We start from the raw sequence: 20,960 nt of genomic DNA on the forward strand, positions 1-20,960 counted from the left end.
TTCATCGCCTCGATGGCCTTGATTTTGTCTGTGTCCGGGCACACACCATGCTGTGAGATCTGGTCGCCTAGGAACTTGAGCGTCGATGTGCCAAAACAACATTTTGGACCTGTTTAACTTTAGGCCGTTGGCATGTCAACCTTCTGGAGACGGGACACATGTTCTTCAGGGGTCATGGACCATATGGTGATATCCAAGGTCACTGAACCGACTGACCTGGGTCAGCTCGATGGTGTGCGTAAAGATGTCTTCGGGGGACCTGCGCATCTGCATATGATGATGTCGTCCACGTACACATGAACCCCTTTAATGTCTTCCATTATCTGCTCCATGATGCGACGGAATATCTCCGATGCCGAGATGGTGCCAAATGGCATGCGATTGTAGCAGTATCTGCCAAAAGGCGTGTTGAAGGTGCAGAGCCTTCTGCTGGACTCTTCCAGCTGGATTTGGCAAAACCCCTGTGATGCATCCAATTTGGTGAAGAAGCGCGCGTGTGCCATCTCACTCGTGAGTTCCTCCCGCTTCGGGATGGGGCAGTGTTCCTGCATGATATTCTTATTGAGATCCTTGGGATCAATGCAGATGCGCAGGTCCCCCGAAGGCATCTTTACACACACCATCGAGCTGACCCAGGTCAGTCGGTTCGGTGACCTTGGATATCATGCCTTTTTGCTGAAGATCCTTGAGCTGTGTCTTCAGGCGCTCTCTCAGTGGAGCAGGGACTCATCGTGGTGCGTGGACCACTGGCTTGGCATCAGTTCGTAGCAGAATCTTGTTTCGATACGGCAGCATGCACATCCCGTTGAACACATCTGGATACTGGGCGAAGATGTCATCGATGACGGCCTGAAGATCCACATGGGAGGATGTCGTGGTGTAAACCCTTTGAATGAGGTTCACTGCTTGCAGGCGTGTGCACCTGGTAGGGATGCCCTGTCCGGCTTAACAATTTCAAAGCGTAACCGTGCTTGTGTGTGTCGGTTGGATACGTGCAGATGGCAGGATCCCAGGGCCATGATGGCATTCCCGTTATAATCCAGGAGCTTACAGGCAGCTGGAAGGACAGCGAGGGACTTCTTAAAGCGTCTGAAGTCTGCCTGTGAGAGGAGGTTGGCAGAGGCACTTGTATCCAGCTTGAACTGGATGGGGCAGTGGTTGACCTTCATCACTGCTCGCCATTCGACCTCGGAATCCACAGCTAGGATTGACTGGACTTGCGATGAGTCTGGTGTGGCAGATTCACACGTTGTAATAATGCCCACACGGTAGGCGTTGTCCAGGCATTCATCATCCGGATCCGTTGCACTGTCGGGATCAGAATCCTTAAGGCATTGTTGCACACTCCGGATGCACCGTTGTCAGAATTGAAATGAGAATGAAAATTGCTTATTGTCACAAGTAGGCTTCAATGAAGTTACTGTGAAAAGCCCCTAGTGCTGACTCCTGACTGGTGGTGCAGATCTGCACATAGCTGCATAGTGGCCTGGCTTCCCGCAGTTTAAACAGCGTCTGCCTCTTGCAGGGCAGTGTTTCTTTCAATGGGCGGTGCCACAGTTCGAACACGTCATGGCGTCGGCATCCTGACGTTCCGCGCATCGTTGCACATGCGCGGTGCGGTTCTCAGATGTCTGCCCCTGCGCAGTGCGGGTTTCGGCCGCTTCGTTATCCCGTTCGCATCGCGCATGCGTCGGGCCCCGAGAAGAGCGCGCAAAATGGCCGTTTTTGGCACTGTTGAGGCACTGCATCCGGGAGATGGCCTGCAGACTCTCCGCCTTGTGGGAGGCTAGTTTATCATTGTCTGCCGTTTTGTACTGGGAATAGCGATTTTTAGAGTGCTCATGCACTGTGCATGTTTCAATCGCGACTGGCAGGGTCATATGCTTGGTCTTCAGTAACTGCTCTCTCAGAGGACCAGAGTGAACTCTAAAAACGATTTGGTCTCTGACCATCGAGTCAGTGATATCACCGAAGTTGCAGGATTGCGCTAGCAGTCTAAGGTTAGTTATATAGGAGTTGAAGGATTGGTCTTTACCTTGCAATCGCTGCTTGAATATGTAGCGCTCCAAGATTTTGTTGGTGTCCACCTCACAGTGGTTGTCAAACTTGTCCAGGGTGGTCTGAAACTTTGCCTTGTCCTGGTCTTCGGCAAAGTGAAAGGAGTTGAATATTTCCAAGGTGTGATCACCCGCTGTGGTGAGGAAAAGAGCTATCTTCTGTGCATCAGACGCACCATTGAGGTCTGATGCTTCGACGTAAAGCTGAAATTTCTGCTTGAATTTCCGCCAGTTGGCACTGAGATTGCCGGAGGTCCTGAGCTGGTGAGGAGCCGGAATCTTTTTCAATGTGCCGGTATACATTCGCTGGCCGTCAGGGATCTTGCTGAATTGAACTAACTAGATTGAAGCCCAATGCTGGTACCATGTTGTGTTATGTAATTTGGAATAACACAAGCTTCCACTTGATGCAGTTTTGAGTAAAAGATGCTCCAGACTTCGACGTGAGTTCAATGTGTTTTATTGAACTATTAGCACAGTTCTCAATGCGTTCGACTCTCTGCTAATCTAAATGTAGTAACTCAGTCTGACTGAACCAGCCTTGCTCTGAGCCACGTGCTGGGGTGTGATACTGAGGATACACCCTGTCTCACTCTGTAGATGTTGGTCTGGGGAAAGAGGTGGGGTGTGAGTGCCTCATCCCTTTTATAGTGAGATACCACCCCGAGTGTCCTGACTGCTCATTGGTCATTTCCTATTCTATGTGTTCATTAGCTGCATGTTTGCATATCATGACACCTAGCAGGATAGATGAGGTGAAACCATGGACTTTCAAAAGGCACACGAGAAGGTGTCACTCAAGAGATTGTTACACATGATTAGGGCTCATGGGATTGAACATCGGTAGAGGATTGCTTGATGGACAGAAAACAGAGGGTAGGAATAAACAAGACATTTTCAATGCAAGGTGTAATGACCGTGGAGACTCAAGCACTGGTCCCTGTGGATGTTTACAAACTGTATCAATGGCTTAGATGAGGGCACAGAGTGTGTTTGCCTGCAACTTCCACATATCGGCAGGAAGCAATGGCCGGCCGATACTGAGTGAGAAAAGTACGCCCTTACCTGCGCTCAAAAACGGCTGCGAAAGTTGCGACACTGGCAGCAGCCTTGGCCTGCGGTGGGACCCTCTGCACAGGCCCCAGCATGGTGCAGTTTGATTGTAGCCATCGCCCCCTTAAGATGGGGAAACTAATGTTATTGGATCGTGTGAAGTCATTTTTAATATTATTTTTTATGATTGTAGATGATTATTATTTAATATTTGTTAGTAAACGTAGGTTTCATTGTTTGTTTTAAATCAGCAAAACTATTCAAATCTGCACTATATATTACTTGGCATACTAACAAATATTTAGGATACAGCAACTAAAAATTTAGTTGGGAAGGAAAGAAGTCAGAACTCCTCGTAATACTTTGTTTTAAAATTTAGAGTACCCAATTATTTTTTTCCAATTAAGGGGCAATTTAGCGTGGCCAATCCACCTACTCGGCACATTTTTGGGTTGTGGGGGCGAAACCCACGCAATCACGGGGAGAATGTGCAAACTCCACATGGGCCGTGATCGAACCTGGGACCTCGGCGCCGTGAGGCAGCAGGGTTAACCCACTGCGCCACCGTGCTGCCCTACTTCTCGGAATACTAACAATGGCGATTCATGAAGCAGGACAAAATGTAAATAACACCGTCTCCTTTCAGACCTGCAGAACGGGGTCATAAAAATATGGTTCTGACCTGGTCATAAGATTGAAAGCCCCAAGGTTTTTGTTTTTCCTGTCACTATCCTTGCAACATCTGGGGCAGGATTTTCCGTCAGCCGATGCCGAAATCGTGAAAAGCGATTGGGTGGACCATCGGTTCTGACGGCGTACTTGCAGTGGGTGCCAGTTTAACGCCAAATCACAATACTCGGTTGCCTCAACAGCTGCGTCAATACGTTCCAGAATTGCGTGTACAGTAAGCACCCTTGGCATATCATTAGCGGGCCCGACCCAGTAATCTCCGGGGCCTCCGCGATTCTCCGCCTCCGATTGGCCAAATTCCCGACGGCGAGGTTCACTTGTGCTTTTACAAATCATGAAACCGGCGTCATGGCCGACAAGAAAGAGAGAGAGAGGAGGTAGGACACGGAGAGGCGTGACTGATGTCTGCCAGGTTGGACACTGGCCGTGCTGGCTGTGGTGGCGGGGGCTGGGGGCCCTGCCAGGGCCGGGGCGGGGTGACCAGGGTGACCCTCCCAAGGACTGGGGTGATGTCCAGGCACGGGCCACCATTGCCGCAGCCTGCGAGGCTGCCATCTTGCTCCGCACCCCGCTGACCACCCACCTTGGCCCCTGGTTCTACAGAGTGATACCAGCTGTATGGGTGGCCCACCCCGCACACAGCCCCCACCATCCGCCCCACCACCCTCGCAACCCACCCTTCATCACACCAGCCCGGAACTCATCCTTTGCCTCCCACTGCAGAGGCAGCGCCAGCCGACAATAGCCCAGGCAGCAAGGATGAGCACCAGGGCCAGAGTCCCCCCCCCCCCCCAATCCACCACTGATGGGGCCAGGAGTGGGGGATTGGGGGAGGGGGGGGGAACAGAGTCCGCAGTGCCAACCGGTGGCACCAGGTAGCCTGTTAGACCTTAAGACCATAAGACATAGGAGCAGAATTAGACCACTTGGCCCATCGAGTCTGCTCCGCCATTCAATAATGGCTGATGTTTTTCTCATCCCCATTCTCCTGCCTTTTCTCCATAACCCCTGATCCCCATGATTAATCAAGAACCTATCTATCGCTGTCTTAAAGACACTCAGTGACCTGGTTGGGCACGGGGTTATGCACCATGCTAACATATTTGCCCTTCACCCCCTGCAGACAATGGATATTGGAATTCAACCAGCAATGATGGCCTTCTTCCTAGTCTCCGCAGCCGGAGGGTGCCCTGCGGCAGTACGAGCTGGAGCTGCTCGAGGAGGAGGAGGTGCAAAGGAGGCCTCGCGTAGCAGCAGCGCCGATCGTTTGACGACATGCCGGACAGGGCTTGCGATTGAAGACACCGGCTGAGCAGGGAGACAGTGCGACATATCTGCCACGTCATGGTGCAACTGGCACCGCGGGGGAATGGGGGAGGACATGTTCTGTTGTCTTTCTGTATATAGGGGAGGGAGGGTGGGAAGGGAGGGGAAGCAGGGGAGTGAGGGGTGGAAGGGCTGGAGGGGAGGGGAGAGGGCTCAGTATCCAAAAGTAGCAGCTACCAGGCAAACTCGAACTGCGCTGGCATCACCTGGAGCCTGGACTTGCACACAACTATACAGCCAACACACAACTATTCAGCTTGTACAAATTTTACCACTTTTTCACCCCCCTCTCCCCCCCCCCTCGCAACGAACAACTCCTCAAACACGGTCACGAACATCCCCCACCTTGCCTCATATAAGTCATATAAGTCACCCAGCCAGGCCGCTACCTCCGGTGGCGTTGCCGATCGCCACTCCAATAAAATTCGTCACCGGGTAATCAGAGAGGCGAAGGCCACAAGATCGGCCTTCCACCCCTCCATCAGCTCCGGCTTCTCCGATATCCCAAATATCCCCACCAAAGGGTCCGGCTCAACCTCCTCCCCACTATCCTTGCAAGCACCACAAGCACTCCCACCCAGAATCTCTCCCAACTTTTCACAGCCCCAGAATATATGAGCGTGATTCGCTGGTCCCCACCCACACTTCTCACACTCGTCTACCACTCCCTGGAAGTACCCACTCATTCTTGCCCGGGTCGTATGTACCCTGTCTGCCACCTTGAACTGTATCAGGCTCATCCTTGCGCATGAGAAGGCCGCATTTACCCTTCGTAGCGCCTCGCTCCATACTCCCTAGTTTATCTCCCCTCCCAGCTCCCCGTCCTACGTCCCCTTAATCTTCACCACCCACTCACCTCCCTGTTCTCCAAGCCACCTGTATATGTCCCTGATCCTGCCCTCCCCTTCCACATCCGGAAGCAACAGTTGCTCCAACAGAATGTACCTCGGTAACCTGGGGAACACTTTCCAAACCTTCCGCGCGAAGTCCCTTACCTGCGGGTACCTAAACTCACTTCCTCATGGGAGCTCTACCCTCTCCTTCAGTTCCTCTATACTGGCAAACCCTTTTTACAGATACAAATCCCTCACCTTAACCAGCCCCACTTCTCTCCACTTCCTATATGTGCCATCTATTCCCCCCTGGCACAAAGCAGTGATTCTTTTCACTGCCTCTTTTTGGACTGCTCTCGAGCTTTCAGACGGGGTCTCTCTTCCGTGGGTCTTTCTGACAGGGGTCTCTCTTCTGGGGGCCTTTCTGACTGGGGCCTCTTTTCAGGGGGCTTTCTGACTGGGGTCACTTTTCTGAGGGGGTCTATGGGGGTGGAGTCCCTTTATTTAGGGGGCTCTGGGGGCTCCCCTTTATTTAGGGGTCTTCATGGGTGGTTTCTTTATTTAGGGGCCTCTGTGGGTGGTCTCTTTATTTAAGGTTCTCCAGGGGGGTTTCCTTATTTAGTGAACCTCTGGGGCAGGAAAGTCTTTTTTAGGGGCCCCTGGGGAGGGGGGGTTCCTTATTTAAGAGGTTTGGAGGGGTTTCATATTTAGGGGGTTGGGGGGGGGGGTTCTTTACTTAGGGGTTCTCTGGTTGTGGGTCTGGTGGGGGGTGGGATGGGCAGATCTTGCATTGTGGGGGAATGGGAGGGTGGCCCTTGGATGGACTTTTGGGGCTACACCCTTAAAGAGTTACTCCCTTGGTCCACCGCAAGGTCCACCGTGTCAGGGCCATGCTTGCCAGGACCAGCAGTGATTCGTGCTCACGTCATTCTCAACCCAAAGGACCGGAGAATCACGTGGGCCTGGAGAATATGGTGCTCAGATAAAACTGAGACTCCATGGGCGTCATTCTCCGACCCCCCGCCGGGTCAGAGAATGGCCGTTGGCCGCCGTGAATCCCGCCCCCGCCCCCGCCAAAGTCTCCGGTACCGGAGATTGGGCGGGGGCGGGAATCGGGCCGCGCCGGTTGGCGGGACCCCCCGCTCAATTCTCCAGCCCGGATGGGCCGAAGTCCCGCCCAGAAATTGCCTGTCCCGCCGGCGTAAATCAAACCTGGTATTTACCGGCGGGACCAGGCGGCGTGGGCGGGCTCCGGGGTCCTGGGGGGGGGGCGCGGGGCGATCTGACCTCGGGGGGTGCCCCCACGGTGGCCTGGCCCGCGATCGGGGCCCACCGATCCGCGGGCGGGCCTGTGCCGTGGGGGCACTCTTTCCCTTCCGCCTCCGCCACGGCCTCCACCATGGCGCATTGCGCGGGAAACTTTCAGCGGCTGCTGACGCTCCCGCGCATGCGCCGGGAAACTGTCAGCGGCCGCTGACGCTCCCGCGCATGCGCCGCATTTCCGCACCAGCTGGCGGGGCAACAAACGCCATTTCCGCCAGCTGGCGGGGCGGAAATCCTTTCGGCGTCGGCCTAGCCCCTCAATGTTGGGGCTAGGCCGCCAAAGATGCGGAGCATTCCGCACCTTTGGGCCGGCGCGATGCCCGTCTGATTGGCGCCGTTTTTGGTGCCAGTCGGCGGACATCGCGCCGTTGGGGGAGAATTTCGCCCCATTTCTTGTACCCAATTTAAATTCTGTATGATGTCCATTGTTTGCGCTCCAGTATTGGTTTTTGTTCTCTTTGATTTCCCTTAGAAAGATGACTTCCTGGTTGTCTGGTATTTTTCGTACAGTTTCTTTTAAAATATTTTTATTTTTGCTTTGCAAACGTAGACTTTTTTGAACATTATGCTATTGAAAAATGACCAATCTTGCCATAGCCACAGCACTGTGGGTTCGGTGGGACAGTCTCCAGGCCTGTGGAACTTCTTCCACTACAGCAAAGACTTTGCAAAATGGCGGCAAAAAAAGAAAGAGGTCCAGCTGGAAGCAAAGATCCCGGGCTAGATTCTCCACCATCAGGATGCTCTGTTTGGCCGGCAGCCCGGGGGTTTCCTGACGGCGTGGGGCTGCCCCGCCATGGGAAATCCCATTGACCGTCCGCCGTAATGGAGAATCCCGCCGTCGGGGTGAAGCAGAAATGTGGTGCGGCGGGACGGAGAATCCCGCCCCCTTTCTTCAAAATACGTCTATTTACATAATTAACTATGTACCAGATGACAGAACATCAGGACAGAGCCAGTCCTTAACCCTTAGATTCTTTTCACTCATCACTCTCAGAGTGATATAATTAGACATACCTCTTACGTAAATGCTCAGTAGCCATTATTAGAGTAGTGTTAGAGTTAACCTTTACTCTATAAAATTATCCACTTTGATAGATAGGATGGACGTGTTTCCACTGGTAGGAGAGACTAGAACCCAAGGGCACAGTCTCAGACTGAAGGGACGATCCTTTAAATGGACATGAGGAGGAATATCTTCAGCCAGAGGGTGGTGAATCTGTGGAACTTATTGCTGCAGAAGGCTGTGGAGGCCAAATCACTGGATGCCTTTAAGACAGAGATAGATAGGTTCTTGATTAATAAAGCGATCAGGGATTATGGGGAGAAGGCAGGAGAATGGGGATGAGAAAAATATCAGCCAGGATTGAATGGTGGAGCAGAATCGATGGGCCGAGTGGCCAAATTCTGCTCCTATGTCTTATGGTCTTAGTCTAACATACTCCATTATACAGCAACCTTCACTGCTGGGAAGTTTTATGTGTGAATATCTAGTGAAGATTGTTCAGCTCTCTGTGATGCCCTCTACAGCCAAGTAGCCGGCAAGGTACTCATTGTCTGGTAGATTGGCTGCCAGGCTGACATCTCTGCCAATTAGGCCTTCTCTTTAATGGTTACTGGTTATCACTGGATGAGTGGAGAAATTTGGCAGTCATTTCACACAAAGAATGGTGGAAATGTGGAACTCTGTCTTCCAAAAGACTCCGGGAGACAACTGGAGCTACTGGGACTGAGCTGGAAAGATTTCTGTTGAGTAAAAGTATCAAAGGATATGGAGAATAGGTGGGTAAATGGAGCTGTGGCACAGATCAGTCATAATCTGATTGAATGGCAAAGCAGGTTCAAAGTGCAGGGTGGCCACCTCCTGTACCTATAGTTCAATGTTTATGTGAACGGCTTATAAAGTTACCACTATGATGGGCACTACATCGTCAGGAACTCATCCTTACTGGGTGCCGGCAACTGCCCTGCCATGTCCCCAGCCACCTACAGCCTCTGAGCCATAAAGTAAAATAGAAAAGAGGAAGGTAATGGTGAACCACTATAAAACTCTGGTTCTACCTCAACTGATGTATTACTCTAATTTTGGGCACCACGCGTTAGGAAGGATGTGAAGGGTGTAAATAGGTTTTGGGAGAATGTTTTTAGGGCGAGGAGCATTAGTTATATGAAGGGATTGGAGATGCTGGAGCTGGTGTCCTGAGAGAATAGAAGGTTGAGAGGAGATTTGATAGAAGTGTACAAACTCATGAAGGGTCTAGACGGAGCAGAAATTTCACCCATTGATGGAAGGGACATAAACCAGAGAACACGGATTGAAGGTGGTTGGCAATATAAGCTATGGAGGACAACATGAGAAAAACCTTATCGCGCAATGAGTAGATAGGATTTAAAATACACTAACTGGGAGTCCTGCAGGAAGATTCAATTTATAAATTGTATAAGATCCTGAAGAGATCAAATTTTCAGGGTTACAGAGATTTTAATTTTTTTTGTTATTATAAATATAAAGTGCCCAATTGTTTCTCTTCCAATTACGGGGCAATTTAGCATGGCCAATCCACCTACCCTGCTCATTTTTGGTTATGGGGGTGAGGCCCATCCAGACACAGGGAGAAGTGCAAACTCCACACAGTCAGTGACCCAAGACCGGGATCAAACCTGGGTCCTTGGCATCGTGAGACATCAGTGCTAATCTCTGCCCCACCGTGCTGCCCAGCGGGTTACAGAGAAAAGGCAGTCAAGTAGGGCTACCTGAGTCATTCTTACATAGAGCCAGTACAAATTAGATGGCCAAAAAACCTCCTTCTAGGGCGGCACGTGGTGCAGTGGTTAGCACTGCTGCCTAGAGCGCTGAGGGCCCAGGTTCGAATCCCGGCCCTGGGTCACAGTCCATGTGGAGTTTGCTCATTCTCCCTGTGTCTGTGTGGGTTTCACCCCCACAATCCAAAGATGTGCAGGGTAGGTGGATTGGCCACATTAAATTGCCCCTTAATTGGAAAATAAATAATTGGGTACGCTAAATTTTAAAAAAAAGAAGAAAATAAAAAGCCTCCTTCTGTGCTATAACCATTCTATGGTTCTATAGGCAAAACAAACTGTTAGGACAATAAATAGTACGTCGCCTTTAAGTGGGTTGGAGCATAATAGTAAGGAAGTATTTCTGCAATTATAGGAGTTTTGTGTATCGTTTTGATCTCCTTTGTTGTGTTTGGTGTTTGATGTCCAGCAAGGAATCCACAGAACTGCTTGTGACTTGTCCAAACCAGGATATTTATTAATACACACGTTGTAAGATAATGATCTGATACAGAACAAATTATCATGGAGTTTCTTTATACTCCCCTGGAACTACCTCTATGCATGACTGTCCTCATGTATGTCTTATAACTTCCTGAGGATCACCGGCACTGCCCGCACTTATAGCTCAGTGCCTTGTCACATGACCACCGCCTTGAGACCGCATGGTGGCTCTGTACCGCCACCTGCCGGTTGGAGGTCGCACCATCAGCTATCTACAATATTGCTTACATATCACCACAGCCTTGTCTCAGGCAGAAGATATTGCCTTCGAGGAGTACAATTGAGGTTCACTAGTATGAGCCCTAGGATAAAAGGGGCTGGAGTCTCCGGTCGCCACGCCAAAATCACGTTCAGCGATCAGCCAGAGAATCAAAGTTTACGACCAAATCGGGGGCGGCACTGCTTTCGCGATACTCCGCCCCCTCCAAAGCGCCGTACTCAGAGAGTACGCTGCGCCACGTATCGACGGCCTCAGGACATTGCCTGAGGCCTGCCCCCTGATTTCCACCCCTTACCGTCTGAGTTTCCAACGGCATGGGTATTTCATGGGCTCATCCGTCGGGAACTCGGCGTGGCGGCTGCGGACTCAGTCCAGCGGCGCTACAGTCGTGGGAGGGCCGATCCACGGGAAGGGGGGGACCTTATTAGGGGCTGGGGGCATTGTGGGGGTGGTCCGGGGAGTGCGAGTCGGCCGAAAGGGGGGACTATTTCGTGGACCGGGTCCGCGAGCTGCTGCCGCCATGTTGCATGGCGCGGCTGCCTTCCTGCTAGCCCCCAGCAAAACGGGGAATCGGTTGCCGTTTTACACCATTTGTTCTGGCCTAAAACGCCAACGTTCCCATGCTGGCGTGGGGACATAGCCCCATAATTGGAGAATCCAGCCCAAGATCTTCTCTATCAGGAAAAATTGAGTAGAATGGGTCTATATTTTCTGGAGCTTAGAAGAATGAGAGGTGGGCTAATTGAAACCTATGAAATTCTTAGAGGGTAGATGCTGACAGGCCATTTTCCCTGGCTGCAGAGTCTAGAACTAGGGGGTCATAATGTTAAAATATTGGGTTGACCATTTAGGACTGAGATGAGGAGAGATTTTTTCACTCTGAGAGCTGGTAATCTTTAGAATTTTCTATGATGCTCAGTCAATGAGTACATTTGAGACTGAGATCAATCGATTTTTGGAGCATTCAGGGAATTGTGGGTGATGGGGAAAGTGGAGTGTTGTAACCTACATGAGACCCTTGGGGCAGGCTGATTCCGCTCCCCATGTGTCTCGTGGAATACCAGCTTCCCTGCTGAGGGGTGGAACCCACTTATCAGCGGGAATGGAAACCAGAATATAGAAATCCAGCCCGAGTATGAGCCAGCGCGGGCAGTCCCTTATGAGATCGATGTACATAGTATTTTAGTACCTCTGTGAATAAACCTTTTATTCCCTACGCTTCCTGTGTGGCTGCTTCTGTGAACTCAACATGGAGTTAAGGTAGAATTTTGGCCACGATCCTACCGAAGGGTGGAGCAGGCTAGAGGGGCCGCATGGCCTTCTCCAGCTGTTTCTGTTCTTCTTCTGATCGTAACAGCTGAAGCTGAAGACTCTGAGCGTGAAAATCTCACAATGGAGGCCCTCTGCCTTAAACACATCAGTCGAGGAGGAAGGGGGAACAGTGGCAGTGCGGAATTGTCAACAACAAACAGGGTGGAGTGCACAATGTCTGGGATGCAGAGGCATTGTGAAGTAGACTATGCACAGAAAGTGAAGTCCAGGTGAATGAGGTACAGATTAGAATCATAGAGTCCCTACAGTGCAGAAGGAGGCCATTTGGCCCATCGGGTCTGCACCTACCCTCTGAAAGAGCACCTAGGGTCATGCCCTCACCCTATCCCAACCTTTTGGATCCTAAGGAGCAATTTATCATGGCCAATCCACCTAACCTGCACATCTTTGGACTGTGGGAGGAACACTACTGCTAACCACTGTGCCACAGTGCCGCCCCATTGTGCAAGAAAGAGTTTCCAAATATCCAGGTTTGTACCGGAGTCTCCAGTATCTTTCGGATATTGCAGCAAGCAAACCTGAGAGAAAAATCATAGCAGTAGTTTTCCATAGAATCCCTACGGTACAGGAGGAGGCCATTTGGCCCATAGAGTCTATGCCAACCCTTCGAAAGAGCATCCCACCTAGGGTCCAATCTGTTCTAAGCGCATAACCCTGTAACCCCACCTAACATGTATACCCCTGGACACTAAGGGGCAATTTACCATGGCCAATCCACCAAACGAGCACGTCTTTGGACTGTGGGAGGAAATGAGGACACCTGAAGCAAACCCATGAGAACACGGGGAGAATGTGCAAACTCCACACAGAAGGTTATCCAATGCTGGAATCGAACCCAGGTCCCGGGCACTGTGAGGCTAACCGCTGTCCCTTTGAAGACTCCGTTGAGTAGTTATGAGGATATTGGAGATAGGAATGAAGACGTTTTCACTTGATGGAGTGATTTGAGGAGGCAGGCCATGTGACAGAATCTCCAGGAATATTTCCAGCCAGTGTTGGTGAACCTAATCTGGGAGCGGGTTTGGGGTTTTTATGGTATGGGGGCTGGCAGTGGGGTCCAACATTCTTTCTACCTGAGGGTTTGCAGTTTTGAGTGCATGGGATTTCATGTTTGTGTGATTGCATAAAGAACTCACTTACTGCTGGTGACATGTGGATTGATGACACCAGGCTCCAAAAGCTTGGCACCCTTACCATAGATTATCAAAGAATTTACAGTGCAGAAGGAGGCCATTCAGCCCACCGAGTCTGCACCGGCTCTTGGAAAGAGCACCCTACCCAAGGTCAACACCTCCACCCTATCCCCATAACCCAGTAACCCCACCCAACACTAAGGGCAATTATGGACACTAAGGGCAATTTATCATGGCCAATCTATCTAACCTGCACATCTTTGGACTGTGGGAGGAAACTGGAGCACCCGGAGGAAACCCACGCACACACGGGGAGAACGTACAGACTCCGCACAGACAGTGACCCAAGCCGGAATGGAACCTGGGACCCTGGAGCTGTGAAGCAATTGTGCTATCCACAATGCTACCGTGCTGCCTTACATACTGCACCATTGTGACATTTGCCAATTCCCTACACCTACCATCTTCTGAGATTGCCAATTTCTGCCCAATGAGGAAGAATTTTGTGTTTCTCTGCTCACTCCCAACTGCTTAAACTGATTTCACGTATGATTACATTGCAACGATCTGCCATGATATAATAATAATAATAACCTTTATTAGTGTCACAAGTAGGCTTACATTAACACTGCAATGAAGTTAATGTGAAAATCCCCTAGTCGCCACACTCCGGCGCCTGTTCGGGTACACTGAGGGAGAATTCAGAATGTCCAATTCACCTAACAAGCACGTCTTTCGGGACTTGTGGGATGAAACCGGATCACCCGGAGGAAACGCACGCAGGCACGGGGAGAATGTGCAGACTCCGCACAGACAGTGACCCAAACTGAGAATAGAACCTGGGACCCTGGAGCTGTGAAGCAACAGTGCTAACCACTGTGTTACAACGCTGCCCATCTAACTGAAGGGGGTGGGACAGCTTTGTGGGGCTGAATGGCCTAATGATGCAGGTGTCCACTGTGGCTCGGTCGGTCACACTCTTGCCCCTGAGACAGAGATCATGGGTATGAATCCCAATCCAGTGACTTGAGCCCATTTTCCAGGATATCCCAGTGCTGTCCTGAGGAAGTGCAATACCGACGAAGGTTTGTCTTTCAGATGAACCGCGTAAACGGGGGAGTTTGTCAGCGTTTTCATGCAGATGGCGCCAGGGAACTGGCAGAGGTTTAATTTTATAAATAATATAAAAAGAAGTTCAAGAGTGAGACCAACGTTAAATTAAACTGTCCTAAAACCTTCCAAACACCTGGTTTTATTCAAGGAATGAAAGCTGACAAAAGTATGTAACTGTCGGGCTATGTTAGTTTTACAACATTATTTCTCGTGTTACTGTCTGTGGCTGGCTAATCCAATTTGTCATTACTTTTCTTATCAAAACCATCTGCTGTTAGAAGATTGACTTCTTGCTAACCGCCTGCAAAGTATTTTTAGCTTGGGTGTAGCAAGGGCCCAGTTTGTAAGGCTTGATGCCATTGCCAGTGGATTCCAAGAAAACAAACACACTGTAAGTATGATCTCCAGATTACATTTCTCGTCAATGATATAATGAAGCATTTTCCTGAGCTGGTCCATGGCCTTTCCCACATTAAAGCCGCAACAGGTCAGAACTGCTAGCCAGAGTCATAACATGTGTTGCTTTGGAGTTGTGGAGCAAGGGTCATATAAAGAGGCTGACTAGGTGATGTGAGAGGGAAGATTTTGCACAGTGAGTGGTAATGACTTGGAACTCACTGCCAAAAGGTTGCTGGGAGAAGGACCATCAATGATTTCAAAAGGAAATTGGATGGGCACTTAAGGGAAATAAACTTACAATGCTACGAGGATAGAGCAGGGCAACTGGGACTAACTGGATTGTTCTACCGTGAGCAAGCATGGACTTGATTGGCTGAATGGCCTCCTTTGCGCCATCATGACTATGACTTTCTGACTCAAGTCACAAGTATGTTTTAATAATCTTTATTGTCACAAGTAGGCTTACATTAACACTGCAATGAAGCTACTGTGAAAAGCCCCTCGTCGCTACATTCCGGCGCCTGTTCGGGTACACAGGGGGAGAATTCAGAATATCCAATTCACCTAACAGCACGTCTTTCAGGACTTGTGGGGGGAAACCGGAGCAGCCGGATGAAACCCACGCAGACACAGGGAGAACGTGTAGACTGCACACAGACACAAGCAGGAATCGAACCTGTGACCCTGAAGCTGAAAAGAAACAGTGCTACCCACTGTGCTACCATGCCGCTCATCTGCATACAGAAGTAACAGGTCGCATTTTCCATGGCATTTGGTTTATGCTTTTCTGGACATTTTGGGATCCTATATTTGGCAGGTTTGTCTCTGAAGTGGGACTGGTTCTGCCAGTCCTTCACTCTTCTCTCCAGGACTTTTGCTGCCTCTATTTGGGTGCGCAAGTAGTTTGCATTCAAATGTTTCATTCATCTACAGGCTCTAGGTTTGTTGCTTTGTGGTTTCAAACCCAGTGACCCCTCTCTATCTAAACTTGATCTCTGTGCCCATCAATACTACAAACAGAGTGGTCAGCACACACCATCGAGAAGTATGGCAGAGAAGAGTTAGAGACAATAGTATATTAAATATCACACTGTATTTTATGAATTGGTCTAAACAGGGAAAAATGTACCAAAACATTGCCAGCAGTTTAATTTTGACTTTGAATTGCTGGCTCATGACAGAGGTCATGTGGGTCATGACTGGTGATGCTGTTGACTGTAATGGCTGCCAATCAGCAAATGGTAAGAGCTGAGCCAACCCAGTGGATAAATCAATGGTGTTGGGGGACGTGCAGTAAGAAGTCTTACAACACCAGGTTAAAGTCCAACAGGTTTTCTTCCGAATCACTAGGTTTTGGAGTACTGCTCCTTCCTCAGTTGAATGAAGAAGTGGATTCCAGAAACATATATATAGGCAAAGTCAATGATGCAATATGATACTTTGAATGTGAGTCTTTGCAGGTAATTAAGTCTTTATAGGTCCAGACGGAGCAACTGGTGAGAGGGATAATCACAGGTTAAAGAGGTGTGAATTGTCTCAAGCCAGGACAGTTGGTAGGATTTCGCAAGCCCAGGCCAGATGGTGGGGGGTGAATGTAATGTGACATGAATCCAAGATCCCGGTTGAGGCCGTGCTCATGTGTGCGGAACTTGGTTGTACGTTTCTGCTCGGTGATTCTGTGTTGTCGCGCATCCTGAAGGCCACCTTTGAGAACGCTTACCCGGAGGTCAGAGGTTGAATGCCCTTGACTGCTGAAGTGTTCCCCGACTGGGAGGAAACATTCCTGGCTGACGATTGTCGCGCGATGTCCGTTCATCTGTTGTTGCAGCGTCTGCATGGTCTCGCCAATGTACCACGCTGGGGGAAGCTGCAGAGAGGCATCAGCCTTGAAACCTTTTGGCAAATTGCTCAGAAGTTGCAGACCTTTGATTGTGAACCACTGCTCCATGTTGTCCCATCGGACACTCCCAGGGCTGCTGCAGAAAAGATGAGAGACAGAGTAAATCGGAGTCTGTATTATCCCATCAATCACTCCAAGGGACAGGTGACGAGTTAGATATAGAGTATAGTCAATATTGTCCGAATAAACGTACCAAGAACTGGTATAGTAAAGGTCAGACATAGAGTAAAGTTCCCCCTGCACCATCCCGTTACACAAGGTCAGATATAATACAGGTTAGATACAGAGTAAAGCTCCCTCTGTGTCCGTATTTTCACAGTAACTTTGTTGCAGTGTTAATGTAAGCTTACTTACTTACAATAATAAAGATTATTATGATAATTATTATCTGGCTGAACTCTAACTTTAAAAAGACGTCCAAAACTACACCACATTGCTATTTACATTTCCCTCATCTTTTTCGAGTGAGATTAGCTGTAAGTTTATTTGTGGGCAGCACGGCGGCGTAGTGGTTAGCACCGCTGCCTCGCGGCACCGAGGTCCCAGGTTCGATCCCGGCCCTGGGTCACTGTCCGTGTGGAGTTTCCACATTCTCCCCGTGTTTGTGTGGGTTTCGCCCCCACAACCCAAAGATGTGCAGGTTAGGTGGATTGGCCACACTAAATCGCCCCTTAATTAGAAAAAACGAATTGGGTACTTTAAATTTACATTTAAAAAAGTTTATTTGTGAATTGGCCTCTTTTACATCATGAATTTTGAGTATTTTAATGTACGACTGTTAGGGCAGCAAGTAGAGAGATCTTTGACCCAGGTCCTTCCTAGGTTTGAATTCAAATTTTGGTTCAGTCTGAAAGGTTCATAGGGATATGTTAATATAGAGATTATTTTTCTGGACTAATAATCCGTAGAAGATGAGTTTAACTCCGAGCTGGCAGTTTGAGAATTTCAATTCTGTTTAAAGAAAAATTTGGGTCTTAGTAAAAGTGACCATGAAGTTGCAGGATTATCATAAAAATCCAACTGGTTTGCTAATATCCTTTCGGGAAGGAAACCTGTCATTTTTTCTCTGGTTGGTTCTCAACTGAAGTCACTCAAAAAAAAAATGTTACACAGGATTCCACATAACTTGTAGCACAGAAACAGACCACAAGACCAACTTGCCTTGTTTCCTGTCCTTAGTGGGGTCATTGGCATTGTCTTGCTTCTTCTCTGACTTCATTCGAGTCGACCTCATTCCATGTCTCAATGTTACCCACATATTCAATTTTTCTTCTTCATCTTCTGCTTTTACCCCCAACCTCTCCTTCAGTTGTTGCCAGTACATTTAGCCTATGCTGGTGTTGACTCCTCCCAGCCGACCTCATCTCATTGATTATCGACATATCCTTCTGTTCCTATCCCACTTGTGTACTTATGATTCCCCTGCATCAATGAATGTCCATCACTATCGTTTCAGGGAAACTAAGGATGGGCGATAAATGTTGCTCTTACTAACTAGATTTAAATAAAAATAGTTCATGATAGCACAGTGGTTAGCATTGCTGCTTCACAGCTCCAGGGACCCAGGTCCGATTCCCGGCTTGGGTCACTATCTGTGCGGAGTCGGCATGTTCTCCCCGTGTCCGGGTGCTCCGGTTTTCTCCAACAAGTCCCGAAAGACGCTTGTTAGGTGAATTAGACATTCTGAATTCTTCCTCAGTGTACCCGAACAGGCGGCGTAGTGTGGTGACTAGGGGATTTTCACAGTAACTTCCTTGCAATGTTAATGTAAGCCTACTTGTGAAAATAATAAAGATGATTATAAATATGACTCTGTGCCTCCATTTCTTTCAACAGTCATTTTCCCCATTCTGTAATGGGACTTGGCCATATTGGGGGTCAGTCCCATGAGGTCTGATCTGTTGTGTTATGCTGCTTCATGTAGCATAAACTGCTTCCTTGATGTATGCTTTGACAAAGGAAGCTCCAGACTATGAAATGAGTTCAACTTGTTTGTTGAACTATTAACACAGTTCTTAAATGAGTTCGACTCTCTGCTAATCTAACTGTAGTAACTCAGTCTATCTTTACGAGCCTGCTCTAAGCCACGTGCTGGGTGTGATGCTGTTGATCAACCCTGATGTACTCTCTAGATGTCTGTCTGTGGAAAGAGACAGAGCATGTGTGACCTGTCCTTTTAATATGGGTTGTATAATGCCCCCTTGTGGTAATGCCACCTCTGGGTGTCTTGAGTGCTCATTGGTTGTGTCCTATTCTAAGTGTTCATTAGCTGCATGTTTGCATATCATGACATTTCCGGTGCTCCCTCTAGTGTTTACTTAGTTGTAGTGTATTTACATTAACCCCTTGTGTATATACGGTGATGCATATCACCACATAATCAACCACCAATACCTTTCAGAGATGCTAATATTTATGTGAGCTTAAGTGGTGAATGGGTGACTTTCAATGGGGGTTCTCTGACCATAACTTGGGTCAAATTGTAATTATGGAATTTTTAGGGTGAATCTTCCAACAGAGATCAGACAGTCGAGTGGGAGTATTCCCTGAGGAGAAATTCACACTCCAAATGTCACAAATTTCGCAATTTCACTATACCAATGCTCTCCTGTTGTCTTTTCACCTTGCACCCTTCATGAACATGAACACATCCAAACCTGCTGCTCATATCCCAATTCGTACTAAGTCCCATTCACCCATCACCCCTGCATGCTTGACCTACATTGACCCCTGCTTCAGCAATGCCTCAGTTATAAAATTCTTATCCTCATGTCTGATGTCTCACCCCTCTATCTTTGTAACTTTCTCCAGTCCAACATCCTTTAATTTCTCCAACATTTGCAGCCATGCCTGTAGCTGCATGGGCCCATATGATCTGGAATTCCCTCTCTAAACCCCTCTGGTCCTGCACCTCTCTTTCCTCTTGAGGATGCTCCATTAACCTACCTCTTAAGCTAAGGGCATTTTATCTATGCCAGTTGTTGTCATAATATCCACTCATGTATATAATGAAGTGCAGACAGGCAGTGATTGACACACAGGATGACCAGTCAGCACACAGCACAGTGCAGCCAATCACCAGACAGGACACCACCACTATAAAGCCAGAGGGCACTAGGTTTCCCGCTCTCTGTGGACCCAGCCACTGAGACAGTCAGAGTCCACGAGCTAGCACAGCCCAAACACCATGCGGTAGCTAGTAAGCCTGGTGAGGCTAGTACAAGGTCTCCAGTCAATTCAGTATAGCGTTGACCCACAGTTAAATATGTATGTTAGTTCGATCGTTCAATAAAACAGTGTTGGATCTTCTACAGTGTTAGAGGTCTGTTTCTCGCATCGCTGCATCAAGTGCAGTCCACACCGAACCGACCTGCCTAACACATCATGGTACCAAGAGTGGGGTTGCCCTGGAAGCCAGCATTGCCAGGTTAAAATCGGAACCTGAATCTGCAACTTTGCACAGCAGCCGCTTTACAATGTGGACCCCTTTTCCGGCCTTCACGTTTGACTGCGGGTAGTGGGGACTGGAGGTAACGTGATGGAAGTTGTAGGACTGTACGAAGTCAGACCATTCCTGGCTGTAAAAGCAAGGACCATTGTCGCTCATTACCGTGAGCGGTATCCCATGCCTGGCGAACGTTTCTTTGCAGGCTTTGATTACCGCCTTCGACGTGAGGTCGGACAGTTTCACTACATCTGGGGAACTGGCGAAGTATTCGACCAGGAGTACGTCGTCACGCCCATTGGCGTGGAAAAGGTCTACACCGACTTTGGACCATGGAGAGGTCACAATCTCATGCTGCTGCAACGTTTCTTTGGGTTGAGCTGGTTGAAACTTCTGACAGGTAGGGCAGTTGAGGACTGTGTCGGCAATGTTCTGGCTGATGCCTGGCCAATAGACCGCCTCCCGAGCTCTGCGTCGGCATTTCTCGACCCCAAGGTGACCCTCATGGAGTTGGCCCAGCACCATAGCACGCATACTCTGAGGAATTACGATTCTGTCGAGTTTCAGAAGGATTCCCTGACCACCGTCAGGTCGTCTTTTACGTTATAGAACTGGGGACATTTTCCCTTCTGCCAGCCATTGGTAAGGTGCTGCATCACACACTGCAGCAAAGGATCCTTGGCTGTCTCCTCACGAATTTGGACCACTCGTTCGTCGGAGGCCGGAAGGTTTGAGGCACACAACTGCACTTGCGCTTCTATGTGGCAGATGAAGTCACTTTGTTCATGCGGTGTGGTAATGGACCTGGACAGCTCATCAGCAACGATCAGCTC

At 49.1% G+C, this 20,960-nt stretch overlaps 1 long non-coding RNA gene across 1 annotated transcript; it reads right to left on the bottom strand.

Annotated features, from left to right (window-relative positions):
• Positions 1 to 14,483: 14,483 nt before the first annotated feature.
• Positions 14,484 to 19,620, bottom strand: LOC140415052 (uncharacterized). The gene is made up of 2 exons (XR_011944178.1): positions 17,844 to 19,620; positions 14,484 to 16,758 (listed from the first exon to the last, which is right to left on the bottom strand). It is a non-coding gene; the product is annotated as an uncharacterized lncRNA (long non-coding RNA).
• Positions 19,621 to 20,960: the final 1,340 nt, after the last annotated feature.

This window comes from Scyliorhinus torazame, chromosome 1 (genome assembly GCF_047496885.1).
Source record: "Scyliorhinus torazame isolate Kashiwa2021f chromosome 1, sScyTor2.1, whole genome shotgun sequence".
In the NCBI taxonomy this organism is placed as follows: domain Eukaryota; kingdom Metazoa; phylum Chordata; class Chondrichthyes; order Carcharhiniformes; family Scyliorhinidae; genus Scyliorhinus; species Scyliorhinus torazame.